Below are 11,886 nucleotides of genomic sequence, written 5' to 3'. Positions count from 1 at the left end.
AGGATGTTGTTTATTTCTTTTTAAAGATTTATTTATTTATGCATATAGAACTCGTGTGCAGGCCAGAGGTGCAGGGGGTGAGAGGATTCACTAGAGACAGAGTGGGGAGCAGAACAGGCAGATTGGCGAAGTCCACTGCTGATGGGAGCAGAGGGAGACAGAAGAGGTCTGCTGCGCCATGTGGGTCAGCTCCTGGCTGGGGATTAGGCTCATGCTTCGTGCCGAGGCAATGTGGCCAGCCTCGTAGTAGTGCACGTTAACTCGCGCCACCGGGGAGGGCCCAGGGGATGTTGTCTAAATGAAGGGTAGTTCAATGCTTTAACATAATCCCCTGAAATGCACTACCTGATGGCAGTCTGGTCACCACTAAAGGCATTGCACCCTTGAATACAAAATAGATCTTTATCAAGACCTGCCCATGTGATTTCTCTTTGCTCCAGGCACTACAAGTTCGTGTCCCCCCACCCAACCTCCCCCGTGAAACCCTGTCCCTTATTTCATTGTCTACTAGGAAGCTCACACCTAAATATTAGCTCCCCTTGCTGAGTTTGAAAAACGTAGGGCCACCTTTTCCAGAATTGACTTGGTGCCTGGCACAATCGTGTTTTACTTGTAGCCTTATCGACTCAGCTATAGTCCTGTCTTGCTGCATTTTCCATAAGCTGCTTTGGCGATGTGGGCTGCAAACAGGTGGACTTATCTGAGGCAGACCCTTTGAGACTGTTTGAAGCTTGTCTGCCCACTGAACTTCGTTGTCTGTGCACTTCATGTTTTAGCTCTGCCTTTCAGGAATAAATGAAAACACATGTGCAAGACAAATCACTCCTTGTCCTTCCAAATCTTCCATGAGCCGCCTGATCAAAGGGAACCAAGAAAAGCTACTTTTTGAGATGGGACCCCAGGAGTCCCTGGACCAAACCAGCCTCTCCAGACCAGGAAGAACAGATACCCCGAGTTTGCACTGGCTTCTCAAGTCGCCTGCTGGACCCGCACTTTGCCTTCACCATCAAGGAGAGGAAACATCGCCATCATCCTTCATTGCTAGTGCACCGTGGCAAGCAGCATCCCAGAGAAACCTGAGCGCCAGGGAGGCACCGCCTTCCGATAACACCAGTGCCTGGCAGCTGTGCCTGTCACAGGTCAGTTTTCTGGACACCGGACTGGCTTGCTCCCCTCGCCCCGCCTCAGTGATATGTCCCAACCTCAGGTGGATCATACACTAAACCTTGCTGAGAGCACGTGTCCCTCAGTCTGCGTTTGGGATTCAGGCCGAATCTCGGGGTTTGGTTTATGGTCCTCCCAGAGCCGCTGTGACTCCTCATTCTCCATCTCCTGCCCCCAGGACATGATTCTGATCCCTCAGGTCTGCTTGCTCTCACTCAGGTCCACGCTTTTCCAGGGGCCAGGCACATGGCCAGGGACGCTTGCCTTCCACCTTGAACATGGTGGTGATGATGACCCCACTGCTACTACTGCTGCCTGCATCCCAGCCTGGCCAAGCTCGCCACCCATCGTGCTCGATGTGTCACTCAGGCTCTTCCTTTTCACCCCTCCGGGAGGGCCAGGCTCCCCCCTTCTAAACCTCACCGATGCCTCCTCCCATAATAATACTGTATTTTTGAGTCCATTTTCTCAACTGATCTATGGCTCCCTGAGGCCCAGGACCAGAGAGGGCTCATCTCTGCCTTCCCACCCCTGCCTCTTGCCCCATGGCTGGTATTTCTGAGGTGTGGAGTGTTTACCAAATGCACTGTGGCGAAGTTCACCATGCCCCAGTTAGGACGGTGACTCACAGAGGACAGAGCAGAGACAGTTAGAGGGGACAGGACCGGAAGAGGAAACCACCTGTGAACTGGCAGTTTTTATACCACCTCACATCAGAGGCGAGGAGGCTTATTTCAGTTAGCAAAATGTCTTCCAGTTTTGTCCGCGGCCTTGCAAATGGCAGGTCTGTTTCTTTTCTATTTTTCAGTCGTGTTACCTTTGATTGAGGCAACGCGGGTTTGTACACTGCATGTGATGTAGGACCCCCGGTTCACACTCTTCTCACCCCATACCCTGCATCGCAGCACCAAAACCTTCAGCAGAGCCTTCGGGGTCCCCTCCCCAGCCTGCACCCCCACCTGGGGTAGCAACAACTCTGCTTGCAGATTTCTAGGGTTTAATTTGGTTTAGTTCAGTTCTATCTGTTCCTTTGTTTTGTTTCTTTTATTTCAACTAAGAGTGAAACCATCCAAGCTGAAAAAATATTCCTGCCACACCACGTTTTCTCTGTGCAGTCATCCATGGAGGCACACTGGTGGCTTCCGTGTCTGGCTGCTGTGAACAAAGCCACAGTGAGCGTGGGGCGTGGGGGTCTCCTCCAAACCTGGGCTCAGTTCTCTGGATAGACACCAGGAGGGGGATTTTTTGTTCTTATGGCAGTTCCAGTTTTGGTTTTTGAGGAAACTCCATACTGTTTTCCATAAGAACACGAGCTAGATGCTGATACTGACAGGTGGAATCTCACAGAAGCGGGCACAGGGGGCAGGAGAGGCGGGTGGGGGGTGTTAGTGCAGGACGCAAGCTTGGGTGTTCCGTGATGAGGGGGGTCCCAGAAAAAGGGGAGGGTCCAGGTTCCCTGCCCCACCCAAAAGGAGGGTGGAGTTGAGCGGGGAGAAGAATCTAGAGAGGAGACTGAGGAGACTGGCATGGTGATGTCTGTTGCAGAGGAGAGTTGGCTGCTGTCCGGGAAGACACAGGTGTCTGACCTGTGTCACTTGTGATGCAGGTGGGGGCGTGATGCTAGTGGCTTGAGCGATGGACGCCATGCATCTACGTGGCTTGTGAGCTGAGGGATGGGCCCCCAGAAGTCTCCGTCCCAGTGTCATAGTCTCAAGGCACCAGGTGCACGTCCCGATGCCGTGACAGGAACCCACAGAGGTTCCATGATGGCCAGGTGTGGTGTCCCACTGGGCCTCCGTGCGGGCTGGGGGCAGCTATGTCCTGGGCAGCAACTGAAGCTGGAGGCGTCACTGTCCCTCTGTCACCTGAGTCCAGGCAAGGCTCAGGTGCCCGGTGCCACTGTGGCGCCCTCCCTCTGGGTGGGTCATCCCTGTTCTGCCTTGTGTCTCCACTCAGGGACGTGCTAGGGTACAGGGGGGCTGTTGAACTTGACTTCCTTTGTGATTCGCAGCACCAGGCTCAAATTTATTAGTCCCAGGAGCAGAAGGCTAATGAGTTAAATGCCCTGGTTTAATTAAGCCACCTAATGGTTTCAGCTTACATAAATTCTCACCTGATCAGCCGAGCACGCCTCAGTACTTATCATTGGCTCTGCAGCAAAAGCAAAACCCAATCCCGAGACACGAGGCAGCTGGTCCGGGGCGCGGCTGGAGGCAGAGCGGGGAGCACCTCTGTCCTGTCGCCCTTCTGAGTCTTTGCTGGCCTCAGCGTGGCAGTCCCTCTCCCGAGGAGCTGCGCCTTCTGGGGCTGGTGGAGCCCCCACGATGGTCATTACTGGGCCCCCTGCACGCGACCGTCTCCCGGAGAGGAAGCCGGCAGCGGCCTGATGCAGTCTGGGTGCCGGCCGCAACCCGGTCACCTGCTGCTGTGTGATCTCCGCCAGCCTCTCTGCCCTGGTGCCCCCTCGCCAAGCTTCCGACCCCAGCGCTCCGGTGCCCTTTCCAAACTACCACCAGCACTGGCAGCATTGCTGCCTGGCGTGAGAGTTAGAGAAGGGGGAGAGTCACAGGGTGCGTGGTTTCAGCGATACCCCACCCCGATATCACTGTGACTCGAGTTGCCGGGGGACCAGGGAGCCAGGACACCCCCAGACACCCAGGCAGAGGCTGTGATATTCTCAGGGGAGGGCGGGGTCTGGGTCCAGCACAGCATCTTGACGCCTGGACTCGGACCTCTTAACGCATGGCCAGTCTCTGCACCATGCTGAGAGCCGGGGGACCCATTCCCAGTCTGAAGTGAGGGCACTGAAGCTCGGGAGGTCTTTGCCTGATTACACAACCCCTAGGCTTCCCTATGCCACCTCCAGCTGTGTCCGGGAATGTTCGTGTCTAGGCCCGTAACTTAGCAGAGGGGAGGCACCAGAGAAGCTGCCCCCCTTGCTGGCTACTACGGGAGGTTTTCGAGAACATATACTATTCTTGGAGTGGATTAGCTGTGCGCAGAGAGCTTCCGGCACATCAACAAGACATGTTGCTGCTGAGCCCAGACAGACATTCTGGACGCGGCCACTGTCGGGAAGCGGGGGCTTTCTGGAAGGCTGTGGCCAGCACTCAGAGCCAGACTTCGGCTCCAGGGGTCCGCAGCAGGCACGCCTGGCCATGGGAGTGTGCGCCTGGTCGACGCTGGGAAGCCGGGAGGGCCACGCCCTTGGCATGCACAGGGCGCTGCGGCGAGCCTGGCGCCCTCCCCAGGGTGCTCTGAGGGCCCGAGGGGAGCCCTGTCACGGCATATCAGCAAGCGCAGGCCGTCATCCCCGCTCACAGAGAAGAGACTGAGCGAGCAGCCTCTCCTGGGCTCAGGAGGAAGGCGATGGCTGCAATGTGGGAGCAGCACGTGCCGCGGGGAAGCGTCGACGCTTGAGCTGGCTGCGACTCACGCCCTGTATCTGCAGTTCTGGCTGTAATCGGCATCACGTGCAAAGGCACCTCGGATCGCTCTTGAAAGTGACACCAGTTGCTGATGAGCGTTGATGTCCGAGTGGGATGTGCTGGCCACTGCGGGGTGCTGGCTAGAGCAAAGCCACTTTAATGCCATCTCAAAGTGAGATAGTTTCTTTCCTGCAACTTTTAATTTTACTGTGGTAATACAAGATTGTAATGCTATATGATTTAGGGATCTAGGTGCAAAAACTGTGTTTTATTCAAATCATACACCGATTACAAAAACAAAACTCGACATGTCACCTCAAATTTCAGTCCATTCCCAAGCTGGACCCTTGCAAAGGTTCGGAAACTCCCCCTACCCTCCGCCCCCCCCCCCCATGAAGTCAGGACAGGACGTCACCCTTGTCAGGGCCCCCAGGCTCCCCATGGCCCCAGTGTTTGGAGCCTGGATGGACTCTCCCCTGCAGACACCATCTGTTTATTAAAGTCAGCATCACACAGGACCCTAGACAGTCCTGCAATACCCTGGACTGGAGGAAAAACGGCCATAAATATAAAGACCAAAGACTACTTATCTTTACACAAAACAAGGAAAGAGAGACAGAGTGAGAGGAAGGAGGCAGGGAGGGAGGGAGCAAAGGAAGAGGAAGAGGAAGAAACAAGGGGGAAGGGGAGGAGCCGGAGGAAGAGAGCGATCGGCCAGAGCAGGTGAGCTCAGCCCCAGACCCTGGTCTGCAGCCACAGCCTGGTGTGAGGCAGATGCCACCTGTTGCTAGTGCCCGGTGCGGGGCTGTGGGCTGTCGATTTCTGTCCCACGCAGCCAGCGCCGGTGTGCAGACAGGACCCGGGACTCTGCTGTGACGCTTGTGTCCTTCTGCCATCTTTTGGTGTGAACTCACAAGGAGAGTCCTGGCTTCTTCTGGCATCTCAGCACATCTTTCTAAGAGTAACTTGATTTAGTTGGAGAGGTGAGCGCTGTGTTTTCATCCTGAGTCAGGTAGAGCTAGACCGGGAGCCCCAGATAAACACATTGTTGGGTTCCTGCTTAAGTGTGGGTCCCCTAAGGTCCCTCCTCCCCTCCCCCACGTGCCAAATGTTGTCCTGCCAGGAAATAAGAACAAGAGTTGAGCAGTGAGGTTAGGAAATGCAAAAGCAGTATTTTTGTTTTTAAAGCTAGTGATATGTCAATGATGAGAGTGTTCAAACTCGGGAGAGCAAAAGTCTTATTTCCTAGGCAAATCAGAGCAAGAAATCTATAGAAATCCACTCTGAGGAGCTCATAGAGACTGTTTGTTTATTTATTTATGAAGTCATTTATGCATGTAGTTAGGTATAACTGTATGTATTTATTAATGTCAAGACATATTAGCTGTTTGAAGAAAGGCATCTAGAACGCCCCTGGAAGGGGACAGAAACCCAGCAGCTTCTAGCTGGGCAGGCGACATAGCGAGGGTCAGACTATCCATGGGCCAAGCTCCAAATGCTTCCGAGGTGAAAAGGAGGCAGCTAGACACGGAGCTCGGCCAGAGGTGGTGCTAGGAGCTCGCAGGATTCCTGGCCACATGGCTCTTCCATCGTTCAAAAGATTTTCAGCTCAGGTAACTTACAAAGCCCAGAACTCCATTTCTGAAGAGCAGGTGTGGTCACAGGCCCTTTGGCACTCACTGAGGCCATTGGGGGTCTCTGTTCAGCTGCAAGAGCCACCATTGCCAGGGAATCTGTGCAGGGAAGCTGATGGCGTGTTGTCCTGTAGCTTCCCGTCTTGAGGGGCAGCCTGGGGAGAATCAGACAGACCCCACTGTGAACACGTTGGCATGTCACCGAGCTATTTGCACTTATTATCACTGCCCAGAACACCAGGCTCTCCCCCAGCAGCTTGGCTGACCAAAGTGCATCCTTTCTCCAATGAGATCATCCCACTTGGGAAATTAAGGCCCTGATCAAACCCCCCCAGCCAGGAACCATGCTGGGTCTCAACATCGTCATCATCTGGTTTTGTAGTAACATGCAGGGTATAGCTCTTTGACCCAGCACTGCAGAGGGTCCTCCAGACCACTCATTACCTGTGATCAAAGCTCATTGCCAGGAAGGGCCCCTTAGAGAGACATTGTCCATCTCCTAGTCTTCTGCTTTTTATGTTTCTGAAATGATTTCTTATCTTTCCGAGAAGATGAAGGACATCTAGAATATCAGGAAGACCCCAGGAAAGGCTCTGTGTGGTGGATGAAAAACCTGAGCGACGTTTGTGGAAGGCCACGTTTTCTACAGAAAGAGCCACATCCTGTTGTATCTGCAGGGAGCAGTGTGCCCACCCTGCACTCACAGCCACACCCAGGGCACATGTGTCATCCCAGGTGCATCTATGAAAGCATTAATTAGCTACCAATGCCACCTCCTCCGTGCAGTCTTCCTGGATGGGCCAACAAGGAGCTGTTCTTTCTCCCACAGCCCCGGTCTCCCCCCATTCTGCTACTTCTCTCCTTTTGTTTTACAGATGGATCAATTTCTAATTTAGTCTATAGCTCATTAAAAAGTAGCCTGACCATAGATCTGAGGCAAACAGCGGAGGGGGCAAGGGGAAGGGTCAAAACAGGGGAGGGAAGAACGCAAGGGGCTGTGGTGATGGGAGAACTAGGGGGCTAAGCTCGAGAGGAGAAGCCACATTCTGTACAAAAGTTAAAGAAAGGGTAAGAAAGGAAGTGAGTCTAAGGAAAAATAATAAAGAAGTAAATAAGAAGAAAGCAGCGTGGCATAATTAAAAGCTGAATAAAGCACCTTATTGATCAGATTTAAACCTTGGTTTTCTCCCTCCGTGTGGCTTTGGATGCTAAGTGAACTTAGGGTTCTTATCAGAAAAATGGACATGAGGACATCTCTCCAGATCGTCTGTAAAGATTAAATACTTAAAGCGTCTCTCACATAAGAGACTTCAGAAGACATAAACATTGTACTTTGCTATTCACCGTGGATGTAACTGTAATCGGTACTGAAAGATGAGGGTTTAAGTCCTATAATGTCTACAATCTCCTATTGCAGGGAACAAGAGAACTATTCCATAAATGTTTGTTGAGTGAATGTGTAACTAGATTGCTATTCATTTCTAAATCATGTTCACCACCTTTAGCATCAAATTGAGTTTCTGAGGTTCTATCCACCACTATCTGTGATACAGATAGTAAAATAAATTGAATGTAAAAATATGGGAAAATTAGGCAGAAGGCTTTCTGTTACTTGGGAATGAAATGAATCATAGCAAATTTTCAAGACTCTATCCCTGAATGATCTGTGATGTGGGTAGTAAAATAAATTGAATGTGAAATCATGAGAAATTAGGAAAAGGGTCTGAGAGAGGCTGGAGATGAGACCGGCTCCTTCTGTGCAGGGCCGGGAAGGGCGGCGCCGGCGAGGATGGGTGCTGCCGGCTGCGTGGTGTGTTCGCCTCGCTCTCTCCCACCATTGCACTGGATTCTTGAAAGTCATTCTTTGTGCATTTGCACTATTTCAAAACATCTGCTGCTTTGGGGTTCAAGCTGTGCATTAGGGTTCCGAGAATTTGCAGAGAAATTTCAAAGCAGCTCTCCCGTCTGAATGACTCCGTAGGAAAGGCAGCGGAAGCCTGCTCTTTTATGAGTGCTTATAGCTGTCTCGAAATGTTTGAAACCCAATTCCTTTGCAATTGCCTTCTCTCACCATCCCCTACCAAACAAGTCTTGGCTATTTACATCTCTTTGAGGGGTGTGAGAGTCCAGCTGAGCCCAGGGACCCAATGTCCACCATTCTGGTCTCCTAATTTTAAGCTTAGATGCTTTCTTTCTAGCTGTGTCTACCTACTATAAGGGCTGAAATTGTCTGCCTCTGGAGCCACCAGGCCGACACCCCACTCAGAGTCCTTCGTCCCTTGGGAGAAGGATGGATGCCCCCTGCCAGGACCCTGAGAACCTGAGCCTAGGCTCATCTATGCAGCCACTTTGGGGCTATTCCTGTTACAGGGCAGGAAGAGGGGCACCCCTGAACCCCCAAGCCTACCTGCTCTAAATAGGTTCTGCCATCTGCTGCATCAAGACACAATATACAAGACCTTTCTTTAATGGAAAGGAACTTTAATACAATCAGTGGGCAATACAGAAAAGACAAACAACATAGTTTCTAAATCAAACACCCAAAGTGACCCGTCCCCTCGTGGGTAACGTCCACCCAAAAGGGATTGGCCCAAAGCAAGGCCTGAAAGCCCAGCGCAATCGAAAGCACTTTCCTCAGGGACCATAGAAAAGGGTCAGAAATGGCCAGACAAGTCTGGGAGGAAAAGAGAAACATCAACATCAAGATAAACACTGCCATAGTGACCTCCACACGGGTCTCTCACCCACGTCTGTTTCACCCAGTCCAAGGCCAATAAATAAGAGAAAGCTTCTTCACAGGGCTCTGCCCCGTGTACCTCCCTCAAGTCACCTTCTGTCTCTCCATCCTACCTCCTTCCTCTTCAGTCTCCTCTCCAGATCCCTCTCTTCTCTGCTCAGTGTCACGGTCCTGTGGATGGGGCACAGAACCTGGAAACTTCCCGTTTCCTGGGGAGCCCCCTGTTGCTTTCCCACCAGACCTTGACCTCTGTGTTTCTCCTGTCAGGGGCTTCAGTTCCTGCTCCCTTGGGCAGCTTCCAAGCTCACCCTGGGCCTCACCACCTTACCTTCTTGATTCACCCTGAGTCCTGAGAGAATGAGGCAGACTAAAAGCAAAGGTTTCCTTAAAATCATTTTCTGAGGGTGAATATAAAATAATGTAACCTGAACTAAAATGAATGAATCTTAGGTTGGTTTGGAACATTTCTTTGTGGCACTCGTCATGCTAAAAATCGGGGTACTTCCTTCCTTCCAGATAACAGTTACACTACTATGCCAAACATAGACAGTGGGGCAAGGAGAGGCAGCTTCACGGGTAAAACCACACCAACAAGTGTCCTGGCCGAAGGAGGGGCACAACTCCTTAATTATAAAAACTGCCTTTCCTTGGAAGCAAGCCAAACTTGTGCTTTTTGTTTTTAAAGATTTTTATTTACTTTTTTCATAGAAAAACTGGGGTCAGGACAGTGCGGCAGGGGTGAGAGGCTTCCCCTGAGACAGAGTGGGGAGCAGAACAGGCAGACCCACTGAAACCCACTGCTGAGGGGAGCCACGGGGAGACAGGAGAGGTCTGCTGCCGCTGTGGGTCACTCCCTGGCCAAGATGGAAACTGGCCATAGCAGGGACGGTGCTGAGGCTTCACCCCTAGGCCACAGGAGACCCTAAGCAAGCCCAAGTGTGGAGCAAACATGATACTGAGAAGTCCTTAGCCGTGGTAAATGGGTAAACCACGGCCATCTCTTTTCCCCACTTAATTCCAACTAAAGAACGAGGATTTTTTTTTAAAAGATTTATTTATTTGTGCATACAGAACTGGGGTTCAGGCCAGAGGTGCAGGGGCGGCAGGAGGCTTCACCAGAGACAGAGCGGGGAGCAGACCAGGCAGCTTAACGAAGCACACTGCTGAGGGGAGCAGCGGGCGGGTCAGGAGAGGTCTGCCGCGCCATGTGGATCTCCTCCGGGGCAGGCGGGGATCGAACTCATGCAGAAGTGGCTTTGGCTTTTCAGTGCTGTGCTTTAACTGGCTGCACCACCAGGGAGGGCCAGAAAGAGGATTTTTAAAGCAGCCCTCCTTAGCAATATTTGCATGGCAAGCTGCTGACTGACAGCAAGGAGACCGGGAGACTCAGAGGAGAGCGGCTGGATGGTGGAAGCAGAGGAAAGTCTGGGCTGGGTCTTGGACCTCTGCAGCGAGTGGGAGCCGCCACATTTCAGTTCACTCCCGCTCATTTCTCGGAACAGCGCAGGTCATCCAGTCAAGCCGGCGGATTAGTATTAATCACAACCCATTTACATTCTCCACACTTCTCCCTAAATTCCATGAAACAGCGCAAGTTGTCCGGTCAAGCTGGTGAATTATTATTAATCACAACCCATTTACATTCTCCACACTTCTCCCTAAATTCCATGAAACAAGAGACTAAATGGACAGTGGGAGCGTCCAGGATCCCTCTAGCATGATCAGCAGACCAAGGCACGCAGGGCTCTCTCCTCCCTGACAGTGACTCGCTCCCAGATGCTGCCCCGGTGTTACAGGGCACCCCGTGTGAACTGGGCCTCCTGTCTGTGGGCCTCACCCATGGGCTTAAAATTCATCTGCACTGCAGACACATACAAAAGGGTCAATAATGGGTTTATTTACAAAAGGGGGAAGGAAAGGGAAACAACCAGAGAAAGAGAGCGAGATACAAGGTAACTGGAACATTTTATCTGTTCTGCTGACTTGAATCTCTGGTAACAAACTAACTGAAAGCCCCATTCCCTGACCTGAGAGCCGTTGCTCAAGTGAGAAAGTGCAAGAAAGCCATTGCATAATGGCGCCCTATTTATCCCCCAAATTCCCAGAATGCTGCTTAGCTCTGCCCTTGTGTCCTCACAGTTTTCTCCCTGGTGCTGCTGGGAGTTGTAGTTTCCAATCACTGGAGCAGGGGGCGGAGTCCAGAAAACTGGAGTAGGGGGTGGAGTCCACAAGACTCTGCAGAGTTCCTTTAGGACATCCTGCGCCTTAACACCGGAAGGAAGCAGAATTGATGCCCAGTCCAAACTGGGACTCTATCTCCCTGGCTCGCAGAGAGCCACACAGTGTAGTAACTATGGAAGGGTAATTTCCTTCCGGCGAGGCACACAAACTTTGAGCCTTCTACACACCTCTCTCTGGCAGGGAAGGGCTGGTTCCTGGTGTTTCTCCAAGCCAGGAGAAAAGTCTATTGAAATGCTAATGGAGAGCAAACTGCATAATAAGACTGCATCCCCTTTGGGTCTACATATAATTTACACATAAAATAAAATTGCACATGGCCTTGTTTCATTACATATTTGTTTAATTATCTACTTTTTAAAATGCTTTTTTCTGCAATTAATTTTCAATATTTAAAAGAGGAATAAAAATGCCAGTTTATGTGCACACCTGATAATTAAATATAGTGTGGGGAATAATTACGTCATCTAATAGTGGAAATTTGTCCAGCTCTAATAACTGACATTTAGCAAGCGTTTCTCTCATTTCCTTTTCTTCTAAGGATGGGCTTTGAATTTCTTTCTTTCTCTCGGAGGAAGGCAGAGCAGGTTTCCAGAACACCAGGTCAATGGTCACCTCCTACTCAACACACTTTGGGGCCTCACTTTACATGAGAAAGAGCCACAGTCCTGTCTGCTGGGGCGGG

This window comes from Condylura cristata, unplaced genomic scaffold, assembly GCF_000260355.1.
Source record: "Condylura cristata isolate star-nosed mole 26May11 unplaced genomic scaffold, ConCri1.0 scaffold00013, whole genome shotgun sequence".
NCBI lineage: Eukaryota > Metazoa > Chordata > Mammalia > Eulipotyphla > Talpidae > Condylura > Condylura cristata.
This window is presented reverse-complemented; position numbering follows the sequence as displayed.